Source organism: Dromiciops gliroides, chromosome 2 (assembly GCF_019393635.1).
Source record: "Dromiciops gliroides isolate mDroGli1 chromosome 2, mDroGli1.pri, whole genome shotgun sequence".
Taxonomy (NCBI): Eukaryota; Metazoa; Chordata; class Mammalia; order Microbiotheria; family Microbiotheriidae; genus Dromiciops; species Dromiciops gliroides.
Window position 1 is genome coordinate 303,978,228 of NC_057862.1, and position 25,269 is coordinate 304,003,496.

At 39.4% G+C, this 25,269-nt stretch overlaps 1 long non-coding RNA gene across 1 annotated transcript in view; it reads right to left on the bottom strand.

Annotated features, from left to right (window-relative positions):
- LOC122743753 overlaps positions 1 to 19,835 on the bottom strand; it is a 77,088-nt gene extending 57,253 nt beyond the window's left edge. Inside the window, exon 1 of the long non-coding RNA XR_006355019.1 lies at positions 18,343 to 19,835. This is a non-coding gene — a long non-coding RNA (uncharacterized LOC122743753). The remainder of the gene's footprint in view (positions 1 to 18,342) is intronic.
- Between the last annotated feature and the right edge of the window lie 5,434 nt (positions 19,836 to 25,269).

Here is a 25,269-nt window from a genome sequence, read left to right on the forward strand (position 1 = left end):
AAAAATTTGAAATTGGAAATCTTATATAAACAAATATTAAAAACTATTTCTACATGTAACTAGAAAATAATAGAATACTTTTATTTTTAAAAACCACTAATTAACATAATTTATGTTATATCACATTTTTATTTATTTTGTTAAACATTTCCCAATTACATTGGAATCTGGTCTGGAGGTAAACACTCTGGGAATTTGACAACTCTGGTTTAGGAGTAAATTATTTCACAATTCCAAATCCAGTTCTACACCACTGTAACAGTGAAAGTTGGACTCGGGCCCAAACTTGGAGGGGCTAGGCTAAGTCAGAAAAAATTCTCTTGAACAAGTGAGACCTACTTGAGTCTAAGAGCAGTTATCTTTTTCACATTGATGAATTTCTCTATAGGCAGAGCCACCACTGGTTTAATGTGTTGTACAGTATACTTATTCGTTTGGGTGTTTTTTGTTTGTTTTGTTTTTGTTTTTTGGTGAGAGAATTGGGGTTAAATGACTTGCCCAGGGTCACACAGCTAGTAAGTGTCAAGTGTCCGAGGTCACAATTGAACTCAGGTCCTCCTGATTCCAGGCCTGGTGCTCTATCCACTGTACCACCTAGCTGCCCCTGTACAGTATATTTAAAAGGTTCTTTTTGTCCTCTCCAAAACTCACTTAACTACTTCAATGGTGAATTTAAGCAGAGAGTATGCATATCTATCCCTCTAGAAATAGTAAATATCTCTGTGAAATATTCATCAAATCATAAGAGAACATGGAAATATTCATGTCTTTTACTCAGAAAGCTGCCACAGTTTTTCTTTTATTCATTAAGAACAACAAAAGGAACCTGAAACATTGCATAATATTTGCCACATTCTATAATTCTACTTATTTGAAAGAGATAAAGTAGTAGGGTTATAGTGGCAAAAGATGTTTTATATGATTACCTAACCTATGTCCCTACAGAACATTGTACCTAAAGCAAACAGGGAAACAAACCTTTTGTCCTGGAATTTTTTTTTTAATTGGATAGATATATTGGTTAGTTTTAGTGAACTTTTTCCCCTTAAGCTTTTATTCTTTATTAAAAGGGATAGTATACTGGATAAAGGATGGGGAAGTAGAGATTCAGAGATAAAGGTAATGGAAAAATGAAAGATATTATTACTAATTTTTAAAGTCAGTCAGAGATTCCCAAAGCTACTTGAAGTAATCCATTTCTATGTTTAACAACTCCTAATAATGTAATTTTTAAGCTACTCTTCTTAGTAGCTTTTAACCACATTTGGTTGAAAATTTTGCAGTAGACAAGACAGTGGAGGAAAGGCAGTGAGCTCTCGAACTCATGACACAATCGCTCCAAAAAATATCCAAATAATGCCATAGGACAATGCCTGGAGCAGCAAAACCCACAGAAGAATGTGCTGAAATCATCTTCTAACCAAGAATGGCTTGGAAGGTCAGAAGGAGGGAGCTACTGTGCTGATACAGGAGTGGAGCCCAACCCCACAGTCACCCTGACACAGATCCAGTCCCAAGAAGGTCTCAGCAGAGAAGGAGAGCCCCAGAGCCTCTGAATCAGCTGAAGCACCAGTGTCATCTGGAACTAAGCTCACAGTCTGGTGAGAGGGCTGAGCCCTTGGCAGCGGGGAGACTACAGGGGTCTGTGCTGGTGCTGAGGCAGAACTTGGGTTTTTCACTCCTGCTGAGAACCAGGAAGTAGGCTTGAGAAGCAGTGGCCCAGATCAGGGAGGAGAACAGGCTCATCAGAGCTGACAACCACAACACACAAAGCTGGTTGATTAGCAACTTGGTCTGGGGTCATCTATGGACCAGGGAACAGTTCAGGCAAGTGAAGAACCTGATCCTCCTTAAATCATACCACCTGGGACTTCTGAAGCTTGGGATACTGCAGCCTGGAAATAGTGCCCCACTTTAAGGAGCTAAAAATCAAGTCAAAGAAAGGCAAGATGAGCAGACAGAGAAAGGTGAGGACCATGGAAAGTTTCTTCAGTGACAAGGAAGATCAAGGTGCACCCGCAAAGGAAGATGTCAATTTTCCTTATATCTAAAGCTTCCAAGAAAAATACTAATTGGTCTCAGGCCACAGAGGCACTCACAAAGGACTTTGAAGATAAAGTTAGAAAGGTAGAGGGAAAAAAAGGAAAGAGAAATGAGGGTGATGCAGGAAATACATGAGAAAAAAATCAACAGCTTGATAAGTCAAATTGGCCAAATGGAAAAGGAGTTATAAAAGCTCTCTGATGAAAATAATTGCCTAAGTATTAGGATTGAACAAATGGAAGCTAGTGACTTCATGAGAAACCAAGACACAATAAATCAAATCCAAATGAATAAAAAAAATAGAGGGCAATGTTAAATATCTTCTGGGGAAAACTGCTGACCTGAAAAATAGGTCCAGGAGAGATAATTTGAAAATTATTGGTCTACCTGAAAACCATGATCAAGGAAAGAGCTTAGACATCATCTTCCAAGATATTCTCAGGGAAAATTGCCCTGAAATTCTAGAAGCAGAAGGTAAAATAGAAATTGAAAGAATCCACCGATCACCTCCTGAAAGAGATCCCAAAAGGAAAACTCCTAGGAATATTACAGCCAAATTCCAGAGCTCTCAGGTCAAGGAGAAAATTTTGCAAGCTGCCAAAAAGAAAGAATTCCAGTACTGTGGAGCCCCAGTCAGGATAGCACAAGATCTAGCAGCTTCTACATTAAAGGACTGGAGGGCATGGAATATGATATTCCAGAGGGCAAAGGAATTGGAATTACAACCAGGAATCACTTACCCAGCAAAACTGAGCATAATCTTTCAGAGGAAAAATGGGAATTAAATGAAAAAGAGGACTTTCAGGTATTTGTGATGAAAAGTCCTGAACTGCTTGGCAAATTTGACTTTCAAATACAAGACCCTAGAGAGCCATAAAAAATTGGAGTTGGGGGGACATACCTGGGGTCATGCAGTGGGTGACTGTCTTGTGTCTGAGGATGGGTTTTGGCTGGGATCCCCCTGGATCCAGGGGCGATGCTTTGTCCACTGTGTCACCTAGCTGCCCCATGATGACATCTTTACGGTTGAAAGGAGGGGTGAGGGGAATGCACTGGGGGAGAGGGAAGGGCAGAGGTCAAATCCTACATGAAAAAAACAGGAAAAGGCTTATGCAGTGGGGGAAGAGATGGGGAGGAGCAGGGCAGTAAATGAATTTTACACTCATTAGAAAAGGCTCAAAGGCCTTAAACTCATCAGAGCTGCCTCAAGGGGGGACTAACACACACACACACACACACACACACACACACACACACAACTGGGTGGAGTAATCTATTTAATCTGGGCAGTAAATGAGCCTAACACTCATCAAAATTGGCTCAAAGACCTCAATCTCATTAGAATTGGCTCAAGGAGGGAATAACATATACACTCAATTGGGTGGAGTAATCTCTCTAACCCTGCAGGAAAATAGGAAGGGAAGGGGATAAAGAGAGAGGGGGAAAAAAAAGGAAAGGCAGATTGGGGTAGGGGACAGACAGAAGCAAATCCCTTTTGAAGAGGGATAGGGTGAAAGAAGATGGATAATAGAATAAATATAATGGGAAAGAGAATAGGATGGAAGGGAAACAGTTAACAATAGTAATCTTGAAAAAGAGAAAAGGGGAAAAATTGTACAAAATATTTATAGCAACTCTTTGTGGTGGCTAAGAATTGAGAATCAAGGGAATGTCCATCAATTGAGGAATGCCGGAAGAATCTGTGGTATATGATTGTGGTGGAATGTTCTTGTACTACAGGAAATGACAAACAGGATGATCCCAGAAAAACCTAGAAAGACTCATGAACTGATGTATAGTGAAGCGAACAGAGCTGGGAGGACATTGTGCATAGTGACAGCAGTATTATTCAATGAACAATTCTGAATGACTTAACTACTCTCAGCAATGCAATGATCCAAGACAATCCCAAGGGACTAATGACGAAGCTTACTATCCACCCCCATAGAAAGAACTGATAAAAGGAGCACTTGTGGATTGTACATATACAACCTGGTTGTGGTCTTGTGGAGGGGGGATGAAAGGGAGGGAGGGAGAAAAATTTGGAACTCTAAATCTTATGAAAATGAATGTTAAAAACTACCCTTACGGGGGCACCTAGGTGGTGCAGTAGATAAAGCAGCGGCCCTGGAGTCAGGAGTTCCTGAGTTCAAATCCGGCCTCAAACATTTGACACTTGCTAGCTGTGTGACCCTGGGCAAGTCGCTTAACCCCCATAGCCCCACCAAAAAAACAAAAAACAAAAAACGACAAAAACTACCCTTACATGTAACTGGAAAAAATCAAATAAATATTTGTTGCTAAAAAAAAAAATTGCAGTAGAAAGATCCTTGCTTTCCCCTGAAGCCTGTTCTTCTTCCTCATTTTCTTCTTCTATCTGTTAGGCAAAAATCCATTCTACCAGCCAATTTGGTTCATAGCCTATGAATCATCCTTAATTCTTTGCTCTTTTTCACCACCCCTTATATTAAGTTTCCAGATCATTTTAATTCTATCCCTACAACATGGTTTTCATTTTTTTTCTCTCCTCTCACATGGCCACAATCCCAATTCATGCCCTTATTACCTCTTGTCAAGACTTGGAATTCTCTCTGCTACCAGTCTCTCCCATCTTGAATTCATTTACCACAAACAGCCAAACTGAAATTCCTAAAGCTCAACTGCAGCTATGTTACTCCTCTGTTCATGAAGCTTTAACAGCTTCTCAATTCTTCTAAAACAAAACATAAACTCCAAAATTGAAATCTCTTCATAGTTTGACTCTAACCTATCTTTTCAGACAAGTTTCACATTATTTCCCTTCACACATTCTATGTTCCAGCCAGTTTATGCCCTGGATGTAAAATTCCACCTTCTTCCCACTTGTCTTTGCACAAGCTGCTCCTCATATGTGGAATGTTCTCTTTATTTACTCCCACATATTAGAAGTCCTCACTTTCTTCAAGGCTTATATCAAATTCCATTTCCTTTAAAACAACTTTCTTGGTAGCTTCATTGTTAATGTTCTATTTCCTCTCCTTAAATTACATGGAAGCATTCATATGACAAAAAAGTTTCTGAACCTCCTGTCCCTACATGTACGCAACTACAAAATAAGACAGACACAAACATTTATTCAGAACCTACAATGTGCCAGGCACTGTGCTAAGATGCTTTATAAATATTTCATTTGATGCTATCCTGAGAATGTAGATATTATCATTATCGCCATTGTACACTTGAGGAAACTGAAGCAGAGGTTAAATGATTTGCCCAGGGTCATAGAACTAATAGTGATTGAGGTTACATTTGAACTCAGGTCTCAGAACCTGTGCAATTGAACAGTCATGTATTCAGGCATCCTGGGACAAATTATATGTTTGTATGTACATTGATTCCATACTATAATGGTATAGACTTTCTGAATTCAACTGATTTAAAATATTTAAAGGACTATAGTGGGGCACAAAAAACACCCACGGAATTTGCATTAAGACTGAGAAAATATTTTACCCTCCCACAACAGTGTAAGCATTTTTATTATCAAAAAATGAAGGCTTGGAGGGGTTAAGTGACTTGCCAAGGTTCATATAACTAGTGTCAGAACCAGATTTGTTAAGTGAGGGTGTTAGGCACAGTGTGCTGGTGAATGTTCAAAAGTAGCTCTCCAAAATATATATATGTATGTATTCTTGACAATCAACAAAACAATAAGTCAAGCCCTGATTTTAGCATTTGCTAGATTCTGAGATACAAATGCTCACACTGACAATTGGCTTTTGAGCCTGTACTACCAGGCTCTAGAACACTGCTGGGTTAAGCCAGGTGATCTCTGGTGTTTCTGATTCAGGTCTAAATCTAGGATAGTGCTATGATGACTCCAAGTCCAGCACTATTTTTATTCTTCTATACCTCCTCCACAAAAAGGATTGCATTTATTCTGATAACTTCAAAAAGGGGAAATTAGGCCCACTGGGTAGAAGCCAGAGCCTAGAGACCCTTTTTTTGCAGGGCAATGAGGGGTAAGTGACTTGCCCAGGGTCACACAGCTAGTAAGTGTCAAGTGACTGAGGCCAGATTTGAACTCAGGTCCTCCTGACTCCAGGGCCAGTGCTCTATCCACTACACCACCTAGCTGCCCCGCTGGATAGAAGTTATATGAAAGGAGGTTTCAGTTTACTCTAAAGAAGAACATATTAGATTAAAGAAAAGCTGTATGGTAAAGATTGCATGGGGAAGTAGTAAGTTCTCCATCATTACAGATATTAAAGAAGAACAGGAGCAGGAACACCATATGTCATAGACACTGCAAAAGAAAACTATGCAAAGGGCAATGGGTTGGACTAAATGCCTTTCCCAACTCCTTCCAACTCTTAGATCTAATGAACGTGAGGGAAAAGTAGTGTCCCTGTCTTTGCCATGTGAAGTCTAGTAGCATGTTTATTCCATAACTGAAAACTCCTTCATGATATAGAATGCTCATATCAAACACCCACCAAATCAAAACAAACAAAAAACAATAGTTCTGACTACTATTCCATGTGAGTCAGGAGTTAGTCACAAAAACAAAAAATGAGACTATTCCTAGTTCCTGGTTCATATATGATAGCAGCCAAAGCAATTTTTTTTGTGTTTTTTTTTTTTTGGTTTTGTTTGGGTATGTTTTTTTAGATTTCAGGGTTTTTTTTTAAAAATATGGTTTATCAGGACTATTTCCAGGGCACCAGAAATGAGTTGAGCCATACTAATAAATTTATATAGCACTTTAGGCTTTTAAAGTACTATATTTGTATTTTCTCATTTGATCTTCACAAAAATTGCTCTGAAATAGAACAATGACCAAAATTACAGGCTCACAACCTTAAGAACAAGATGAGAGCTGAGAGGCCATACAACCCACCCTCTCATTTTACAGATAAGGAAAATGAGACTCAGAAAGATTAAATGAGTTATCCGAAGTCATATAAGAAATACCAGAGACATTTTATACTGGGAATCTAAGACTCTAAAAGGTCAAGTGACTTCCCCAAGATGCCACAGTAAAGGGTAACACTGGTTCATGACAAAGTCTAAATTCAAACACAGTTTTGTTTTTTTTCTTCTGGCTGCAAGCCTGGTGCTTTCTGAAATAGTCCACTTTACCTTACTCCCACTCCTATCCCACAGAAGTTTTCTGTATCTAGATTGCCATCTCCATTAACTCCATGAAGCTTTTCCCGATTTTCCCTAGCTGTTAGCCATTTTTCCTCATCTGATCTCACAAGACTTTATACTCATCTTATATACTTAAATATTATACAGATTTAAATAGGCTAACTACGTACCTGTCATGTCTTCCCCATAGACTATATGTTACTCAAGGGCAAAGCACACATCTTATTTTTATTATTCTCTCTCATCATGTATAACACAGTAGATGGCACATTGTATGCCCTTAGTAAATGTTTGTTGAATGAAAGACAGCTCAAAAAGTTACAGAATACATCCGGAACTATGTATAAAATCTGTTCTTTGTATAGATGGTGCCAATTACATTTAGAACTGAAGTGGTACTCTGTAGCATAGAAAAGGGGACTCTTGTATTCAAACCATTTCAATATTAATCTGTTTACTTGTTTACAGATCACTCAGAGTAACATAACACATAACACAAACTCATAATTTTAACCTACATTTTATTCAGGAAGGTGTCAGGGTATAGTTGTACCATTTAACATATAAATTAGCTAAAGATGGATAATTAAGACAAGAGCAACAACACCACCCTCTGCAATTAACTAGGTGGTGAAGTGGATAGAGCACTGGCCCTGGAGTCAGGAGTACCTGAGTTCAAATCTGGCCTCAGACACTTAACACTTACTAGCTGTGTGACCCTGGGCAAGTCACTTAACCCCAATTGCCTCACAAAAAAAAAAAAAGAAAGAAAAAAAAACACAGTAATCAATCTGAAATTTTATGACTCATTTAGCCTAAGACCCTTAAATGTTCCAATGCCTCATTGTGGTGTAGAGGTAATCCAGTATTCTCAAAAGGCCATATCAAAGGAAGACTAACTAATCAAGGTCTCACAAAGTTAGAAAGACTATAGGAAAGGCTTGGTAATGGGCTCATCACCAGAAAGCTGGTCATTAGTTCATAATGTTTGGGGGCAAAGCAACTTATAAAAATCACCTACCACGGTATAGTGAAAATTGACAATGTGAATTAATCTGTGGTGGCAGCAAAAAACACTCAAACTAATGAAATCCTTGGTCTTTTGAGGTATTATAAAAAAAATCTCAAAATAAATAAATGATTCTTGTCCATTAGAAAGTGAGCTTCTTGGGGCAGCTGGGTGGCACAGTAGAGAGAGGACCAGCCCTGGAGTCAGGAGGACCTGAGTTCAAATGCAGCCTCAGACACTTGACATTTACTAGTTGTGTGACCCTGGGCAAGTCACTTAACCCAAATTGCCTCAAAAAGAAAGAAAGAAAGAAAGTGAGCTTCTTAAAGTCAAGGGGCTCCTTTCTTCTTTTTGTATCCCCAGCACTTAGCACAATGCCTGGTACCTAGTCGGCTCTTAATAAATATTTATTTAGTTACTATCTGACCAGTAGTACAGTATAGGTGCATAATATAGGCAACAAATAAAAATTTGTTTGTATCACAATAAATATTTCCTGTGTCTGGAATGCCTTTTCTTCCTTGATCTCAATCTTTGCCTTTCCTTCAAGGAACATCCCAGGTGTCACTTCCTCCATGAAGTATTCTAGATCCCCTATCTTGAAAAGTGATTAATCCAGGGGCAGCTAGGTGGTGCAGTGGATAAAGCACCAGCCCTGGAATCAGGAGGACCTGAATTCAAGTCTGGCCTCAGACACTTGACACTTACTAGCTCTGTGACCCTGAGCAAGTCACTTAACCCTAATTGCCCCACCAAAAAACAAAAAAGTGATTAATCCCTCACACTTTATACTCTTATACCTTTAGATTCTATACAAATCAGAACAACATTTAGTGATTAGAAAGCTGGTCTCAAAACCAGGAAGAAATGGGTTTCAGACCTGACTCTGACACATTTTAGCTATGTGTAAATCACTCGGTCTCTCAGACCTCTAGGAAACATTCTTGGATTATAAATTGCTGAGAAGGTGCTGTCTTGATGTTTCTTCACTTGGTAGTTTTCTGTAGCAATGAAATAACAGGTCCAAAGCCTGCTGCTATCCATGTATAGGTCTTAGATGCCCCTACTGAGTTCCATAAGAGCAAGAATCATGAGATATTTACGTCTGTATCTCCCTGGACACCTAGAAGAGTGCACCTAGCATTGAATATCCTTATTTAAACTTTAAAACACTGTTAATTTCAGCAGTGTGGTTACTCCTGCCACTAATATAGACCTCAATAGTTGGTCTTCATGAATTACTATGGCCAAAAAAAAAAATTATTTAGTGGCCAATTTTTAGGATATGAGCTTCTTTGAACTTAGTCCAAGGCTATTCCTCAAATGGCAGACATGCTCAACCAGAGCTTGAGCTCCTTTGAAAATTATGGATCATGGGGCAGCTAGGTGGCTCAGTGGATAGAGCACCGGCCCTGGAGTCAGGAGGACCTGAGTTCAAATCCAACCTCAGTCACTTGACACTTACTAGCTGTGTGACCCTGGGCAAGTCATTTAACTCCAACTGCCTCACCAAAAAAGAAAGAAAATTACGGATCATTTCCATACTATGATCAAGCCTCAGAGGACGACCTTAGAGGAATAGTACACATTGTCATAAGCTTTTCATAAACCTCTGATGAATTAATCAATAGGAGAATAAAAGTAAAGAGTGAATTAAAATATATCTAAAACTATGCATAGTCTTTTTATTTATTTTTAATATGATGCTAATTGAGGCATAGGCTTGTTAGAATTATGTACATATCTTTGTTCACCAGAGGAAAATGAAAAATAATGAACACAAATTGGTAATAAATATAACAAGCTTTTAATTAACAGGCTTTCCTTGTTAATGGCTATGAATGGTATGTGGCTAGTCTATTGATGATGATGGTGATAACTAGCATGTCTATAGCACTTTAGGGTGTACAGAACCCCCTTACAAATATGTGCTTTTATCCTTACAACTCTGGGAGACAGGTGTTCTTATTATCTCTATTTTATCTATGGGGAAACTAAGGCAAACAGGGATTAGGTTACAGTTCAAGGTCACATAGCTAGGAAGTATGTGAGGCAGTATTCAAATCCAGGTCTTCCTTACTTCAAGTGCTGCACTATCAAATGTATCACCTAGCTGCTTCCAATTCAAACTTTTACTGTTTAAAGAAAATCAGGGAGGGAGCTAGGTGGCTCAGTGGATTCAGGAGGACCTGAGTTTAAATCTGGCTTCAGATACTTGACACTTACTAGTTGGGTTACCCTGGGCAAGTCACTTAATCCCAGCAAAAAATAAAAATAAAAATCAGGTTGTTTTTAATCCTATATGAAATATAATTCACATTTCTTTTAATTCCCCTATTACAACTTCAAAGAAATACAGAAAGTGCCACCCGTCTTAATTCTAATGATTTCCATCTATTAATTCTTATTTATCGTGAACATAGTTTGTTTGCATGCTGTGTCCAGCATTAGATCATGAGCTCCTTGAGATTGCCTTTTCCTGCTTTCTGTATATCCAGTGCTTATCACAGTGCTTAGAGCACAGTAGGTACTAAATAAATATTTATTGATTAATTGAAGTATTAGAACTAAGGGATTCTGAGCTTCTTGAAGCTTTTGCCTCATTGCTTTGCCACCCTTACATCTATTTAGCACTTAACACTTTTCATATCCTTTATCTCATTTGACCCTTACAAAAACATTGTGAAGCAAGAAGGGCAGGTTTTATGGCCTCCATTTTATGGATAAATAAACTGAAGCTCAAAGTTTACATGATTTTCCTAGAGGCTTTATAGCTATCTATGTGTAAGACTAAATTTCAGGTGCCCTTATTTCCAAGCCAATATGCTTTTTAGTCACAAAATCACTGCCCAAATAATTATTGGGGTCAACATGACCTCAAAGATTCTCCAAAACTATTCATATATATATATATATATATATATATATATATATATATATATACACATACGTACATAGACACATAGACACATATACATATATATACACACACATACTTAAATAGCCTCTGTCAACCAAAGCCCAACTCCTGGCCTTCTCGCGGCGGAACTGTTTCCATTAACAGGAGAAGGGGCGAAGGCGAGTCACTGGTGCCTTAAAACCAGTTGCTTCGGGCAGGTGGGGCTTGTTAGTCTTGGCAGGCAACCCGCCTAGGGGAAGGAAACCCTGATTTTTAACCTCCGCTGCCTTGTGGCTATACCCATAAATGGGAAAGGCTTTGGGAGTTAACCCTGAGGAAAAATCAGGAGTCGGAGTCCCTTAGGCAGTTGGATGTTGGACATCACATCCCTCTGGCAACTCCTGCGGTGGCACTGGTGCCAAACTGTATTGGCTCTGCCTCTCCTTTGGATCCACCAATGTCGCAGAGAGGGAAAACCTGCTGCATGGGCAACAGCTTGTTTTCCATATTGATCTGCCCAGGCCAGCGCCCTGGAGAGGACACTTCTCATGGGGTAGATACAACATGGGATGCAGCAGTTACCAGTTATAAGTCACTCAGGAGCTGTGGCTCCCGTGTCGGACTGCACAGCCAAACTGTGGCCTGTGGTTCTTCTAGGCGCTGATCCGTGGTCACCCACAACTGATGGAGGCCTACACACATACACACACATATATAGTATGTAAGTATGTGTGTACACTCACACATACATATATACATATGTGTGTATATGTGTATGTATATAGATATATGTGTATATATATATGTATATACATATATATACCTCTCACAGTATCAATATACAGTATAAAATACAATACACAGTATCAATATATATTGATACTATAAGAGGTATTGTTTGGGAACTTATTACCTCCCAAGGCAGCCTATTCCATTAGCAGACATCACTAAATTGCAAGATTTTCTCCTACTGGGGGCCAAAATTAACCTCTACCCAACATGAACTCCTTGCTCTAAGGAGCAACATTCTGGGTGAAACCAGTACAAGTCCAATTTCTTTTCTATTGCCAACTCTTCAAATATTTTAAGATAGTTTGGATTCCCTTAGTTTTTTCTTTATCAGACTGAACACTCCAAGTTTCTTTGCCTGATCCTAACGTGGCAAAGTTTCCATACCCCTCCCTGCCCTGAGAAATTTGTTAGTGTTCTTCAAATTCATTGCCCTAAATTGAACACAATACTCCAGTTGTGGTATAAGCAGGGTGCAGTATGGCAGGACAGTCACCTCCCTCAACCAACAGTCACCTCCTTCACCTTTTTCTTTGGAAACTAGAAATGCAATCCTCTAACCTCGCATTTACACTATTGACTATATCAGAAGGTTTGTTCTTGACTTCTGAAATAGTAATAAAAAGTATCTAAGGCATATTCCAGTAATCTCTTCCCTTTTATATAAATAACATGTCTGACGGAGAAATTTATGATCCCATGGGCCTTGAATAATTAAACTTATTAGCTAAGAAAACATATTTAGAATTTGAACTTCTGTGAACTCACAGTAATTATGCCAAACAGATAATCAAATATTTGAAGCACAGAATGTCAGAAATGAAACAGACTTCAAAGATCACGTAAACACAACTCTTTATTTTTGGAGAGAAACAGAGACCCAGATAAGGGAAATGACTTGCCTGATGTCAGAAAACATGTTTGTAGCAGAGCTGAGACTAAAAGCTTAGTGTCTTATTTCTCAAACTGGCATTCTTCTGTTTTCTTTTCTTTTTTTGTGGTCTTAAAGACATTTTTAAATCTATATTTTCTGCCACTGTGATTTGAGTTGTACATGAATTTATAAACACCTTTTTGCTCTTAGTTCTTCTCCTCTGCTTCATGTAAAAGGAATAACTTGTAAACCTCTTAAAAGAGAAAACATACACTATGCTTTGAAGGGGCTTTGTTATGTAACATGGCCTATGCTTAAATATGCAAGCCAGGTTGCATTATCTATACTAAAGCCTTCCAAAAAAGTCCCACTCATCACCATGCTCCAGAGAATCATTGAGCTAGAAACAGAGCTGTACTCAGGATTTTTATGCCAGTGAAGTCCCAGAAATTTCTATGAAGCACATTAAAAAATCAAAGAGAATTAATGCTTATCCTCTATAGCTCTAGTAAAAACATATTTCTCACAACCATCATTTTAGGAAGGTATTGTCAATATTATTATTCCCATTTTACTTATGTAGTAACTGAGACTCAGAGAAGTGATGTGACTTGCCTAACCCACATAATTAGTAAGTGGAAGAACTCATACTTGAAGATACAAGTCTTCTAACTAAAAGTCCAAGGGGGTCAGAGAGGAGAACTTCTTGTTGGAATCCAGAAAGCAAAATGTAAGTCACCAAGTCAAATATAAGCAGTGATAATCTTTCTTTTTATCTTTATTCCTTCAGTGCTTAGCACAGGCTTTGTTCATGGGAGGTTTTTAATAAATATTTATTGAATTGGATCTGAGCATCCCAAATGTGGCCATCCGTCCTTTTTAAACAAATGCCATGGTTTAATTAGGACCATTCATGATAGATAGATAGATGGATGGATAGATAGATATGTGTGTATATGTGTATATAATTTATATTCATGAACATTAAATGCTTAAGGTGTTATTTTGTATCCCCCTAGAAAACTAATTTTATTATGCCCTGACAGCCTTGGCTTTCTACACTGTTCACTGGGGTGGAGAATATCAGGAAATGATGGTGAAACACACACAAAAGAAATTAAAGGAAGAAATAAAAGAAAATATTGACTCTATTCAATAAATGGAAATCAACTATCCCAATGAAAATTTGTATCAATTTGATTGTATATATCCAAGTGAATCACATAATTTATTTGCTTGAATGTAAATCTTGGATAAAATACAAGATTCAGAAGTCACCTGCATTAAAGCATTGGTGTAGAATTGTTTGCATTGAACTAACTTATTTTGGTTGGCCACTGAGGGGAGATTTAGAAGTAATGAGCGGCATTTGTGAAAAGTAACATTTAGCCTTGTCATAAGGAAAACTGTTTAATAATTAAGTACTATCCAGAAGTGGAATGGCCCCTCTTGAGAAATGGTGGACTTTTTGCTGGGAGATTATGACAAAGGGTGGATAAATGCTTCTAGGATATGATATAGAAGGGATTCTCAGTCAAGTATTGGGTTTTGTTAGATGCCCTGTGAGGTCCCTTCCAACTCTGAGATTGACACTTTAATAATACTTAAAAGAAATTACCAGAATCATTTTGTCACCTAAGCACATATACTATCCACTATCCATTCATGTTGTTATCCATTAGGCTTTAAAAGGTTATCATGTGTATGCAAGATGGTATAACACTTGGCATGGTCATTTTCCCATGAAGCTAAAAGTTTTGAGTAGCTTTGATGTTTTCCATATGGTTTTCATGTTACTATTTATAGTGCTAGTTTATCTTTAAAAACAATTGTGTAGGGGCAGCTAGGTGGTGCAGTGGAGAGAGCACTGGCCCTGGATTCAGGAGGACCTGAGTTCAAATCCAGCCTCAGACACTTGACACTTACTAGCTGTGTGACCCTGGGCAAGTCACTTAACCCCAATTGCCTCACCAAAATAAAATAAAATAAAATAAATTGTGTATATTAAAAAAATGACATGTCCTCCCCACCTGTCATCCTGGAATAAAATAATGCTGACACAAAAATCATTGAGTTCCTTGGGTAGAAGTGTCATCTACAAGCAATGTTCCATTATTTTTACCCTCGTTGAATAAAATGACATAAAGATCTGTATCAATCTTGCTATGTAGGTCTCATTTGTAAAGTTGTCTGATCTCTAGCATGCAACTTTATTCTATTATATGATTATAGTTCTCTTGGAGTACCCCACACACTGGATAATAATTTCTACTGGAATGAAAATACTGAAGGCAAATAGTGATAGACTGCAGAATATGAGAGCTAGAAACTAGGGTCTTAGAGCTCTTCTAGGCCAAACCCTCTGATGCCCATCATACCAGAGGGTGCTCAGTGTACTTGAAATTGCACTGGATTTGCAAATAACTGCCAGAATCATCTTCCTAAGACATAGTTCTAACCATGTCACTCTTCTCCTTAAAGACCTTAATTGGCTCCCCATTGCCTCTAGCATGAAATACATATCTTTCAGTCTAGTATTTACAGCCCTCTACAAACTGACCCCAACCCATCTCTCAAGATTATTTTCCCTTCTAAATTAGATTGTGAAGCTGTTCCCTAAACTTGGCATGCTGTCTTCTACATCTTTGTTTTGACTCATTTTTAATTATCAGACTCTTTTCTTATTTCAGGTCTCAGCTCAAGTGCCACTGCCATGATATTATTCCTGATATACACTGTTGCCAGTGTTCAATCACTATTCACCTTAATTTGTATTAATTATACAGATCTTCATATGCATTGTCTTCTTGCTCCTTGAGGGCAGAGACTATTTAATTTTTGTTTTTCTATCATCAGTTCCTAGTCATCACCTTGCACAGAGTAGACAATTAAAATGTTTGTAGAATTTGAACATATCCATTTGGAAAAGCTATACAATCTTGAAGATGTATGCTTCAATGGCCAATACACTATTTGTATTTGTATAACTGAAAACAATGTATTAAATGGTAAGGTATAACAGGGTGGATTGTTTTCTCTAGGAGAGTTCATAATCAGTCAGTGAATTATAGATAATAAGGAGAAAAAAAATTTCAGAGTAAAGGGCTAAGTGCATCTAGTTTAGTGAATCTAGTTCTGTACTGGAGACTTTCTAAAAGAAGTGGACCCAAAAGAAAAGCAAAAAATTGCAAAGGGAGAATACGTGATGAAGTAAAAAAGGAAAATGAAGCTCCAGGAATGGGAGAAAATTAATGAAAGCAATAAGTTAGAAGACAAATATTAGAGGCTTACTACATTGGACAGTTGTCCATCAGAACATGAACATTATAGCATTTAATATCAAAGGAAAAATCAGTCTCATTTTATAATGACATGTCCTTGTCATTTGCATTTTTCATAAGTTACTTCCCTATTGTAATATTTATTCAAAACACAGGTGATACAGATTAAAAATCCAACTGTGTACAATAAATTATACATGTGCATAAAATGCAAGATTTCCTATATACAGGACTTCTCTATGTGATAGAATAAACATAGGCCCGCTCTACTGACTTTTGGGGATGGAACAATTATATAATATGTCCCAGCTGGCATTTAGTCTTTGGTAAATACGTAAGACACTAATGTATTTAGAAGTATTATGTTTCATTTATAATTCAATAATTCTTCAAAGGGTTCATTAACTTAAGTCTTAAAACTAGCTATGAAAACAATCTTAATTCCCCATAGGTCAAGGTGATTAATTTAATTGTAAACTACAGCCAAGGAACAAGTAATGAACTAAAAGTTTTTTTATCTACAATTCTAAGATAATCAGGGTACCTCTGGATACTTGGTGGAATTAATTAGTCCATTACTAAGGTAATTAGTAAACAATATATTTGGAAGTGTTTGAAAAATTAGGTTTTTTTACTCCTACTAATTATTTGACTAAAAAGTCTGACCTCTGCAAAGAAAATTAATTGTGATTAGAAGGAAAATTCAGGGGCTATATACTTGTAGCTGGACTTCATGGTCATATATTATATCTCCTCCTTCTGAAGGATCACTGTGGCACCCATTTAGATAGGCTCAAAGTATATTACCAATTTCATTTAGTTCCATAGTGTGCTAAATTGAACACTTTGAAGCACTGGATAGTTTCCACCCATCTCTCCTAGGATGGGCTTTTAAAATATGTTTAGCTTTCAACCTTCTCTTGTTCTATCATATTTGACTCTTGTAATCTCTACCACATCCACCGTTCTCCTTGGAAATCAACCACCTATTCATTTTGTGTGGCCCTGAGCACCCACATGATTCTGCCCCCATTAATTCCCTAGCACAGATCAGTATAAATACACATACTTCTTCCCATCCCCCTCAAATAACAATGCAAATCTCACTTATTGGGCTGAATGTGGCCCTCTAAGCTCCATAGTCATCCAGTCTGAATTTGAACTAGGGATTCTGCTTATAAATTGCCTAAGCTTTACAGAACCAGAGCTAAATAAACTTTTCTTTATGACCTTGCTTTCTTATTACCTAAGAATGACCCAAGAATGTGTATGAGAACATTTAAAAGCTACAAAGAGGGAAAGTTAGGCACCAAATGAAGAAATCCAGTGTACCATATTATATTAAAGCAGCCTTTCCCCTCTGAAAGGTAGGAAGTGTCACTTGCAATACATACACTTATATGACAAGCATGCATTGAGAGACCATTATCAATAGGGTTTGTAATTTTTATGCTGTCTCTGATCACAGTGTTAATAGCCAAAGATGACTAATTGCAGAATACCAGAATCAGCTGACATGAAGAAATTGGCTTTTCTACCTGAGATCTAATATACGTATCCAGTTTGAGGGCAGAAAACATGTAAAACAAAGGTAACATATACTTCACATGCTAATTACAGGGTAGGCACATTAGTACAAACCAAATGTTACATGTTGCATCATTCAAGAGGTAATTTGTAAAGATAAAATCCAAGCAAAGCCTCAGATGTTGATTAAAAGAAGTATTAGAAAGAAAAAAAAGTAGTATTGGGCATAAACTTAATTTCAACATTCACTGTGCTTTAGAATGGGTGTCTTGGTTTTGGCTTTTTGCTTTTTCTTTACAAGAGGAAGGACATGCTGGTTTAACGTTTGTTCAATACTTATTAGAACATGTATTTGACCAGAAATACATCTTCCCCCGCCCCCCCCCACACACACATACCAAAGTAGCTTTATCTAGAAAAAGATGGGACATACTTGTGTCTACTGGGGGCCAAGATAAAGAAGACTATTCGTTATAATTTGAATATATTGTCGTTCCTACCAAACAGGTCTTTCTCTTTCCCTTTTTGATGGGACTGTGGGTGATAAAACCTGATTGAGTATACCAGGTGTCTTCAAACACGCATTAAATATGCAGGGGTATGAAGGAAGCTACAAAATGTTAGTGGAAACTATACTGTCAATCAGGTGTCCTCAGCCACGGAAAATGACAACTCTGGAAAACAAACAGGTTATAAGGCTGAGGGTGGAGTGAAATAACAAAAAGGAAAGCCTAAAAAAAATTTTTAAGCAAAGGGGCATTATTACAAAGGCAGAAAAGGGCCTTACCGTGCAGTGCATCAGGAAGAAGAGAGGGGCAGGGAGCATTCTGCAGACGCTGGGCTGAGCATGGCATCCAGGTATCCTGTGAACTGGGCAGGCGTCTTCAGCACCATTCTCCTGGACAAAGCGACAAGTTTTCAACGGGCTTCAGATGGCTACTGGGCACCAGATCCCTAGAGCTCATTTCATTTCCTTCTCCTGGAAAGATTTTCCCTCCAGTGAAGTCTCAGGTCAGCACTACCATTTCCTTGCTGCTCCCAGGGGATCGTCATGCCCAGCTTCTGGGGTCATCACACAGACTTTGGAGAAGCAAAAGAGAGAAACCTTATTGAAGCCCGGGCACTAACTACAGTCCTAAAGTGGATAGGGAATGGATGGGTGGGGAGGCCTTAGAAGGCAAAGAAGAGTAGCTTTAAAAGAACCATCCCCACCTAGATTCTCTGACGACTGGGCGATCTTCAGAGAACACAGAAAACTTTCCCACGCGGCGAGTTCGTATGCTTGCTTCTTCAAGGTACAACAATAACCCACGTCCATTAAAGCAATTTGGGAACCATCTTACCGACGCCAACAGCAATAGCAGCAGCGGCGAAGGCAAAGGCGGCGGTGGCGGCGGCGGCGGCGGCAGCAGCAGAGACACTGAAAGAAGCAGGAGCGACCACCTCAGCTTCCGCGGGTCCAACTAAGTTGGGGGAACGGACAGTGCTGTGGGTGCCAGACGGCTTGGAAGGGTGGTTTGCAATGTCAGGAGTCCTCTCCCCCACCCCCAACCCCCGAGATGGAGATGGGGTGGGTGGAAGGTCCCCTCTTGCCTTCTTTCCAGCGGGGTAGGGGAGCGGAGCGGGTCAATGAATCGAGTGGAAGGTGGGGATAGGAAGCATGCCTGTTTGTGTGTATGTGTGCGTATGTGCCTGTGTGTGTGCGTGTCTGAGTGTGTCTGTGCGTGCGTGTGTGTGTGTGTGTGTGTGTGTGTGTGTGTGTGTGTGTGTGTGTGTGTGTGTTCACACTCGCGTATCTAAGGTAGGGGCAATCCGGGAGTGCCTGGTTGGAGATGGAGGGCGCGGAAGAGGAGTGGTTCCTGCGCCCCCTCCTGCCTTCAGGGTGACGAGCAGCTCGGGCTTCCCCACTTCTTGGTCTGCGGAGCTCGGTTACCTAGCGACTCACTCCGGGGAGCCCACGCTGACGCCTATTAGCTGGAGCTGCGGCAGCCGCCAGCCAAGGGGAGGGGGAGATGCGGGTGGGGGCGGGCTCATGGTTTCTCAATCTTCTAGGTTGTGTTATGGGCCCTCTCGTCTCCTCCCTCCTCTTCCTACCACCCCTCTACTTTTCCCTTATCCTTCTAGGTTAAAGGGGGTAGCAGGCCCTCACCCCTAAATCGGGAAGGGGAGAGGGCAAACGGGGCAGCAGAGGGCATTAAAATAATCTTATTCTCCATCCTCTCCAGTTCAACGCCCTGCCTCTCTCCGGTTTCCCCACCCCCCAGCCTTGCGCTGGCTAGATTTGGCCAAAATGGGGGAAGAGGGGTGGAGGGAAGGAAGGGGAATTGGGGATGGAGCAGTCATTGGATAGAAGCCACAGGCTAGAGAAGAAGGGAATGTCCTTTATTAGGAGGGTAGGGCTTCCCCCGACCATAGACTGGGATTGCCGCCCTGGTGCTCTCACAAAGGGCCCGCCCAGGGTCGGGGCAGTAGAAGGAGAGGAGCAGCAAGTGGCTGCGCTCCTGCCCGTGGGGGGACGGGCTGGATAAACTGGGTGATGGGGATGAAAAGAATGATGTCTTCCCAGAGTTTTCAGTGCATGTGGGCAATGGGAGCAGAGAGAGATGGGCCCAAGGCTAATTTGGAAGCTTGCAGAATATAAGCACGTGGGTGTGAGTGTGTGACACACAAATACACCTAACATCCACGTGGGTTAAATGGGGACAGTTCTGTTGCTGGTGAACAGGCCTCCAATTTGTCCACTCTTTTTCTAACAGGTATAGGGAGGGCTGCTCTCTCCCTTTCTCCTACATCTTCCTCCTCTCTCTATCCCTGCTGTGTGAGAACACCAGTGCTTAGCACCTGGAACATAGTAGGCACTTAATGAATGCTTGTTGACGTGCTTTCTAAGATCTTCACCCAAACCAAAGAAAACCAAGTCTCTTAGCAATGACCTGTCACAATCAGTCTCTCTAAAATCAAAAGCTTAGTTTTGACAGAGGAGCATTTGCTTTCTGGCTTCTGCCTTAGAAATGATCTTCATTATCCAGTCATCTCCCCTTATTCTAGTCCTTGCCTTATTTTCCATGATGTGGTCATATTTCTTTTTTTCTCCCTGGTAGATTATGGGAAAGGGGATGTGGAGGTTCACCAGAGAATCAGGAAAGGAGCTAACTAGATTGGGGTAAAATCAGGCCACTGCTGTATCTCAATCAATCAATAAGCATTTATTTGGCACCTACCATGTGCTAGGTAACTGAGAATGAAACAGGCTCTATCCTCAAAATATTTTCTCAGGGGAAACAACATGTATATATTCTTGAAAGAAGGGATTATTTCATTTTTTGCAATTATATCCTCATCTCCTAGCACAGTGCCAAGCACATAATAGGCATTTAATAAATGCTTATTAATTGGTTGAGATATATACAAAATATATCTCTTCTTGAAATTAGCACTGATTATTGGAAAGGTGGATTTTTTACCTTGTCATGGTAGTTTACTTATAATCAAGTTTTGCTATATAGACCCTAACTCCTATCCAAAGCTTTTTCCTGCCTCCTCATAAGTATGTTTGTATATGTGATCTGACCAACCCACAAAGAGTTTTTCTTCTGGACCTCCTCCCTGGTGTGTATCATTAGAAAGAAAGACAGACAGAGAGGAGAAAGGGAATATCTTTGTATAACTCCTACTATGTGCCTGGCACTCTGCTAAGCACTTAAGAAATATTATCTCATTTAATCCCCACAACCATTTTGTGAGATAGGTGATATTATTACCCCCAATTTACAGTAGAGGAAACTGAAGCAAACAGGTTTAGTGACTTTCCCACAGTAACACAGCTAGTAAGTGTTTGAGGCCAAGTTTGAATTCAAGTCTTTCTGACTCCAGGCCCAATATTCTGTCTGCTCCACCACCTAGCTGTGAAATGTATATAGGAAATAAATAACTGTCTTATATCATATTCATAATGTACATTTTTACTACCTTTCTACTTCTTTTTTTGAGGGGAGACTCGATAAAATCCAATACTCATAGGTATTTTTATCTATAGGTGTTGGATGGTTGAGTTGGGTAAAGAGCCAAAGAATATGAGAAAAGGGGACCCTACCCTCCATCCCCCTAGCGGGCCCCATTAGAATCCAGGTTTCCCCAGGAATGAACTTGGCTAAGTCCATATCCCTGAATCCAGAGCAGATGGGCCCCTGGAGGAGAAGGGAGTAGTAGTTGCAATTCCCCAGCTGGTTGGGCTCAAAAGTACTTCTTAGTGTTAGAAAAGAATGAAAGAAATAAATCAAATACACTGGAGCTTGCTTTTGTGAGATCCATTGTGGCTCTTAGCTTGGGAAGACAAGGATCTATTGTTAAGAGTGGGAGACTATATCCCAGAAGAAGAGAAATATAGATATATCACCTAAAAAAAATGCTATCTGCTTATGTTGTAGGTATGGGCCTAGGGATTTCATAGAATACACAAACTGTAAAAGACCTTGGAGATGATATATATTCAACCAACATTTTACAGAGAAGAAAACTGAGGCCCCATATAATAAGTTTACTTGTCTAATATCACACAACTAGAATGTGGTTGAGACAGATTTTGTTTGTTTGTTTGTTTGTTTTTTTTAGTGAGGCAATTGGGGTTAAGTGATTTGCCCAGGGTCACACAGCTAGTAAGTGTTAAGTGTCTGAGGCCGGATTTGAACCCAGGTACTCCTGACTCCAGGGCTGGTGCTCCATCCACTGCGCCACCTAGCTGCCCCTGAGACAGATTTTGAACCCAAGTTATCTGGATGCAAGTTCAGTATTTAAAATCAGAAGGCATGGGTTCAAATCCCATTTTTCCCACTTATTGCCTGTGTAGCTTTCAGAAAATAACAATCTCCCTGAGTCTCATTTTCCTTATCTGTAAAATGAGGAGTTTGTATTAGATGGCCTCTAAGCTTCCTTTGAGTTTATTTATGATTCTACAAACCATGCTTTCTCTAGTCAATGTTTTCAGTTTAAGGGAAAGTACCTTGACTCATGACATTTGCAGCTCATTTCAAAATGGCAGCTAATATCAGTCATTCAGATTTTCCCTTAGTACAGAAATAGCACAATGGGTACATTTTTGGATCTGCCTTCCAGATATGTCTTTATTAATCACACTTATTGTTTTCTAGGTAAGTCCAGTGTTTAGAACAAATTTGAAAAAGCAAAATTCTCCCTGAATTTCCAATATTATCTGCTGTTTTGCCATGATATTCCTTAAATAAATGTGTCTCAATAAAATTACATTTGACAACAAAAGCACTTCATACATATGTAGTAAAGATTGGGTAAACATTGGTTCATGAAATTTATAGCCTGAAAACAACCAAAAACTTTCAAGCATTTTGGGATCCTTTCATCTATCTCACCCACTGCATTCATCCTCTCCTTTTAAAAAAAAAAATTAATCTGTAGAGCAATATAGAATTAAGAAATATCAGAAATGCATTATTTAGAATGGCTTGGTATATCCATGTAGAATGTTATTTTGATGTAGCTATCACTTGTGCCTGGGCTAAACTTATTCACAAACCCAAGAAGAGCAAAAAATCCTTTTTGCATGATCCACTCTGCCCCACCAGCTAAAAGTATGTCTGGGTTTTTTTGGTTGTTTTGTTTTTGTGAGGCAATTGGGGTTAAGTGACTTGCCCAGGGTCACATAGCTAGTGTCAAGTATCTGAGGCTGGATTTGAACTCAGATCCTCCTGACTCCAGGGCCAGTGTTCTATCCACTGTGCCACCTAGCTGACCCTAGGAGGAGTTTTTACCCTAGGAAAAGAAGGGAACAAGAAATAACCACATTTCTTGGGAAGAATTACCTGCTACAGAGATAATATCTCAGAAAAATATTCTAGTTGTACTTTCTTCAAAATATAAAAGATTTTTCTAAGTTTCAGATGAAGGCCTAAGAAAGAACATTTATTGAGTTTGAAAATAATAACTAACATTTATATAGCACTGCTCTAAGCACTTTACAAGCATTAATATCATTTGATCCTCACAATAAACTGGGGGGAGGCAGTAATTGCTATTATTATCCCCATTTTTTTTTTAGAATTTTATTGTCCAAATTACATGTAAAAGCAAATTTTGACATCAATTTTTTTTTAAACTTTGTGTTCCAACTTCTCTTCCTCCCTCCCTTCCTGCCCCCCACCCCAAGAACTCAAGCAATTCAATGTAAGTTATACATGAGCAGTCATGGAAAACATCTCTACATTAGTTAGGTTGTGAGAGAAAACAGATAAAAACAAGACTTCAGATTAAGGAGTTGTCAAAATAATGTGTTTCAGTCTGTTTTTAGATACCATCAGTTCTTTCTCTGTAGGTGTATTTCAATTTTCATAAGTCCTTCAGAGTTGTATTGGATCATTGCCTTGCTGAAAATAACCATGTGTTTCCCAGCAGATCATCTTACACTATTGCTGCTATTCTGTATATAGTACATTTCTCTCTGCCTCAATTCATATGGGTCTTAACAGGTTTTTCTAATAGCATCCTGTTCATCATAACTTTTATATAGTACCTTAAACTTGACAAAGGATTTTCTTCACAATAGCCCAGCAGAGTAGGTACCCTACATTTTGACATTGTAGTCAATCATCATAACTATTTCCCACCATCCTATTCCCTTCCACTGAAATTTACTCTATTTTCTATCTTATTTTGCCCTATTCATCCTCAAAAGTGTTTTGCTACTGACTGCCCCCTCCCCTGCTCCGCCCTCCCTTCTTTCACCCTTCCCTTCTTATCCTCTTCCCCTCCTATTTTCCTGTAGGGTTAAATAGATTACTCCTCCCAATTGGGTGTGTATGTTATTCCCTCCTTGAGCCCACTCTGATGATGTTAAGGTCTTTGAGCTAATTCTGTTTTCTTAAATTTTTCTTCCTCCCTCCCTCCTCAACTCTCCCTATGAAATCAAGCAATTCAATATGTCATACATGTGTTGTTATGCAGAACATCTTCACATTCCTCAAAAGTGTTTTGGTTTTTATAGCTCCCTCCCCCAAATTTCCCTTCCCTCCTTCTTCTCTTCTCCCACCCCCACCCCCTTATCTCCTTCCCCACCCACTTTTCCACAGGGCAAACATATATTACTATACCCACTTGAATATGTATGTTATTCCCTCTTTGAGCCAATTCTTATGATAGTAAGGTTTACTCACTGCCCTATTTCCTTCCCCCTCTTCCCCTCCCCTCCATAAGGTTTTTTCTTTTTTTCTTCATGCTAGCTACCTCTCTCCAGTCCACCTCTCCCCTTCCCCCTCCCCAAGTCTATTCCTCCTAACCCTCAACCCTATTTTAAAGATGCCATCATGGGTTAGCTAGGTTGCACAGTGGACAAAGCACCAGCCCTGGACCCAGGAGGCCCGAGCCCAAATCTGGCCCCAGACATAAGACACCCCACCCTGTTTGCCCCACAGAGGATAAGGATAAACAAAAAAAATGCTTTACAGATATCATCCCTTCATATTCAGTTCAAACCTGTGTCCTCTGTGTATTCCTTACTGAGAAAATTCTTATGAGTTGGAAATATTATCTTCTCATGTAAGAATGTAAACAGTTTAGCCTCTTGGTTGTTTTTTGGGTTTTTGTTTTTGGGGTTTTTTTTGCAGGGCAATGGGGGTTAAGTGACTTGCCCAGGGTCAGACAGCTAGTAAGTGTCAAGTGTCTGAGGCTGAGTCCAGGGCCAGTGCTT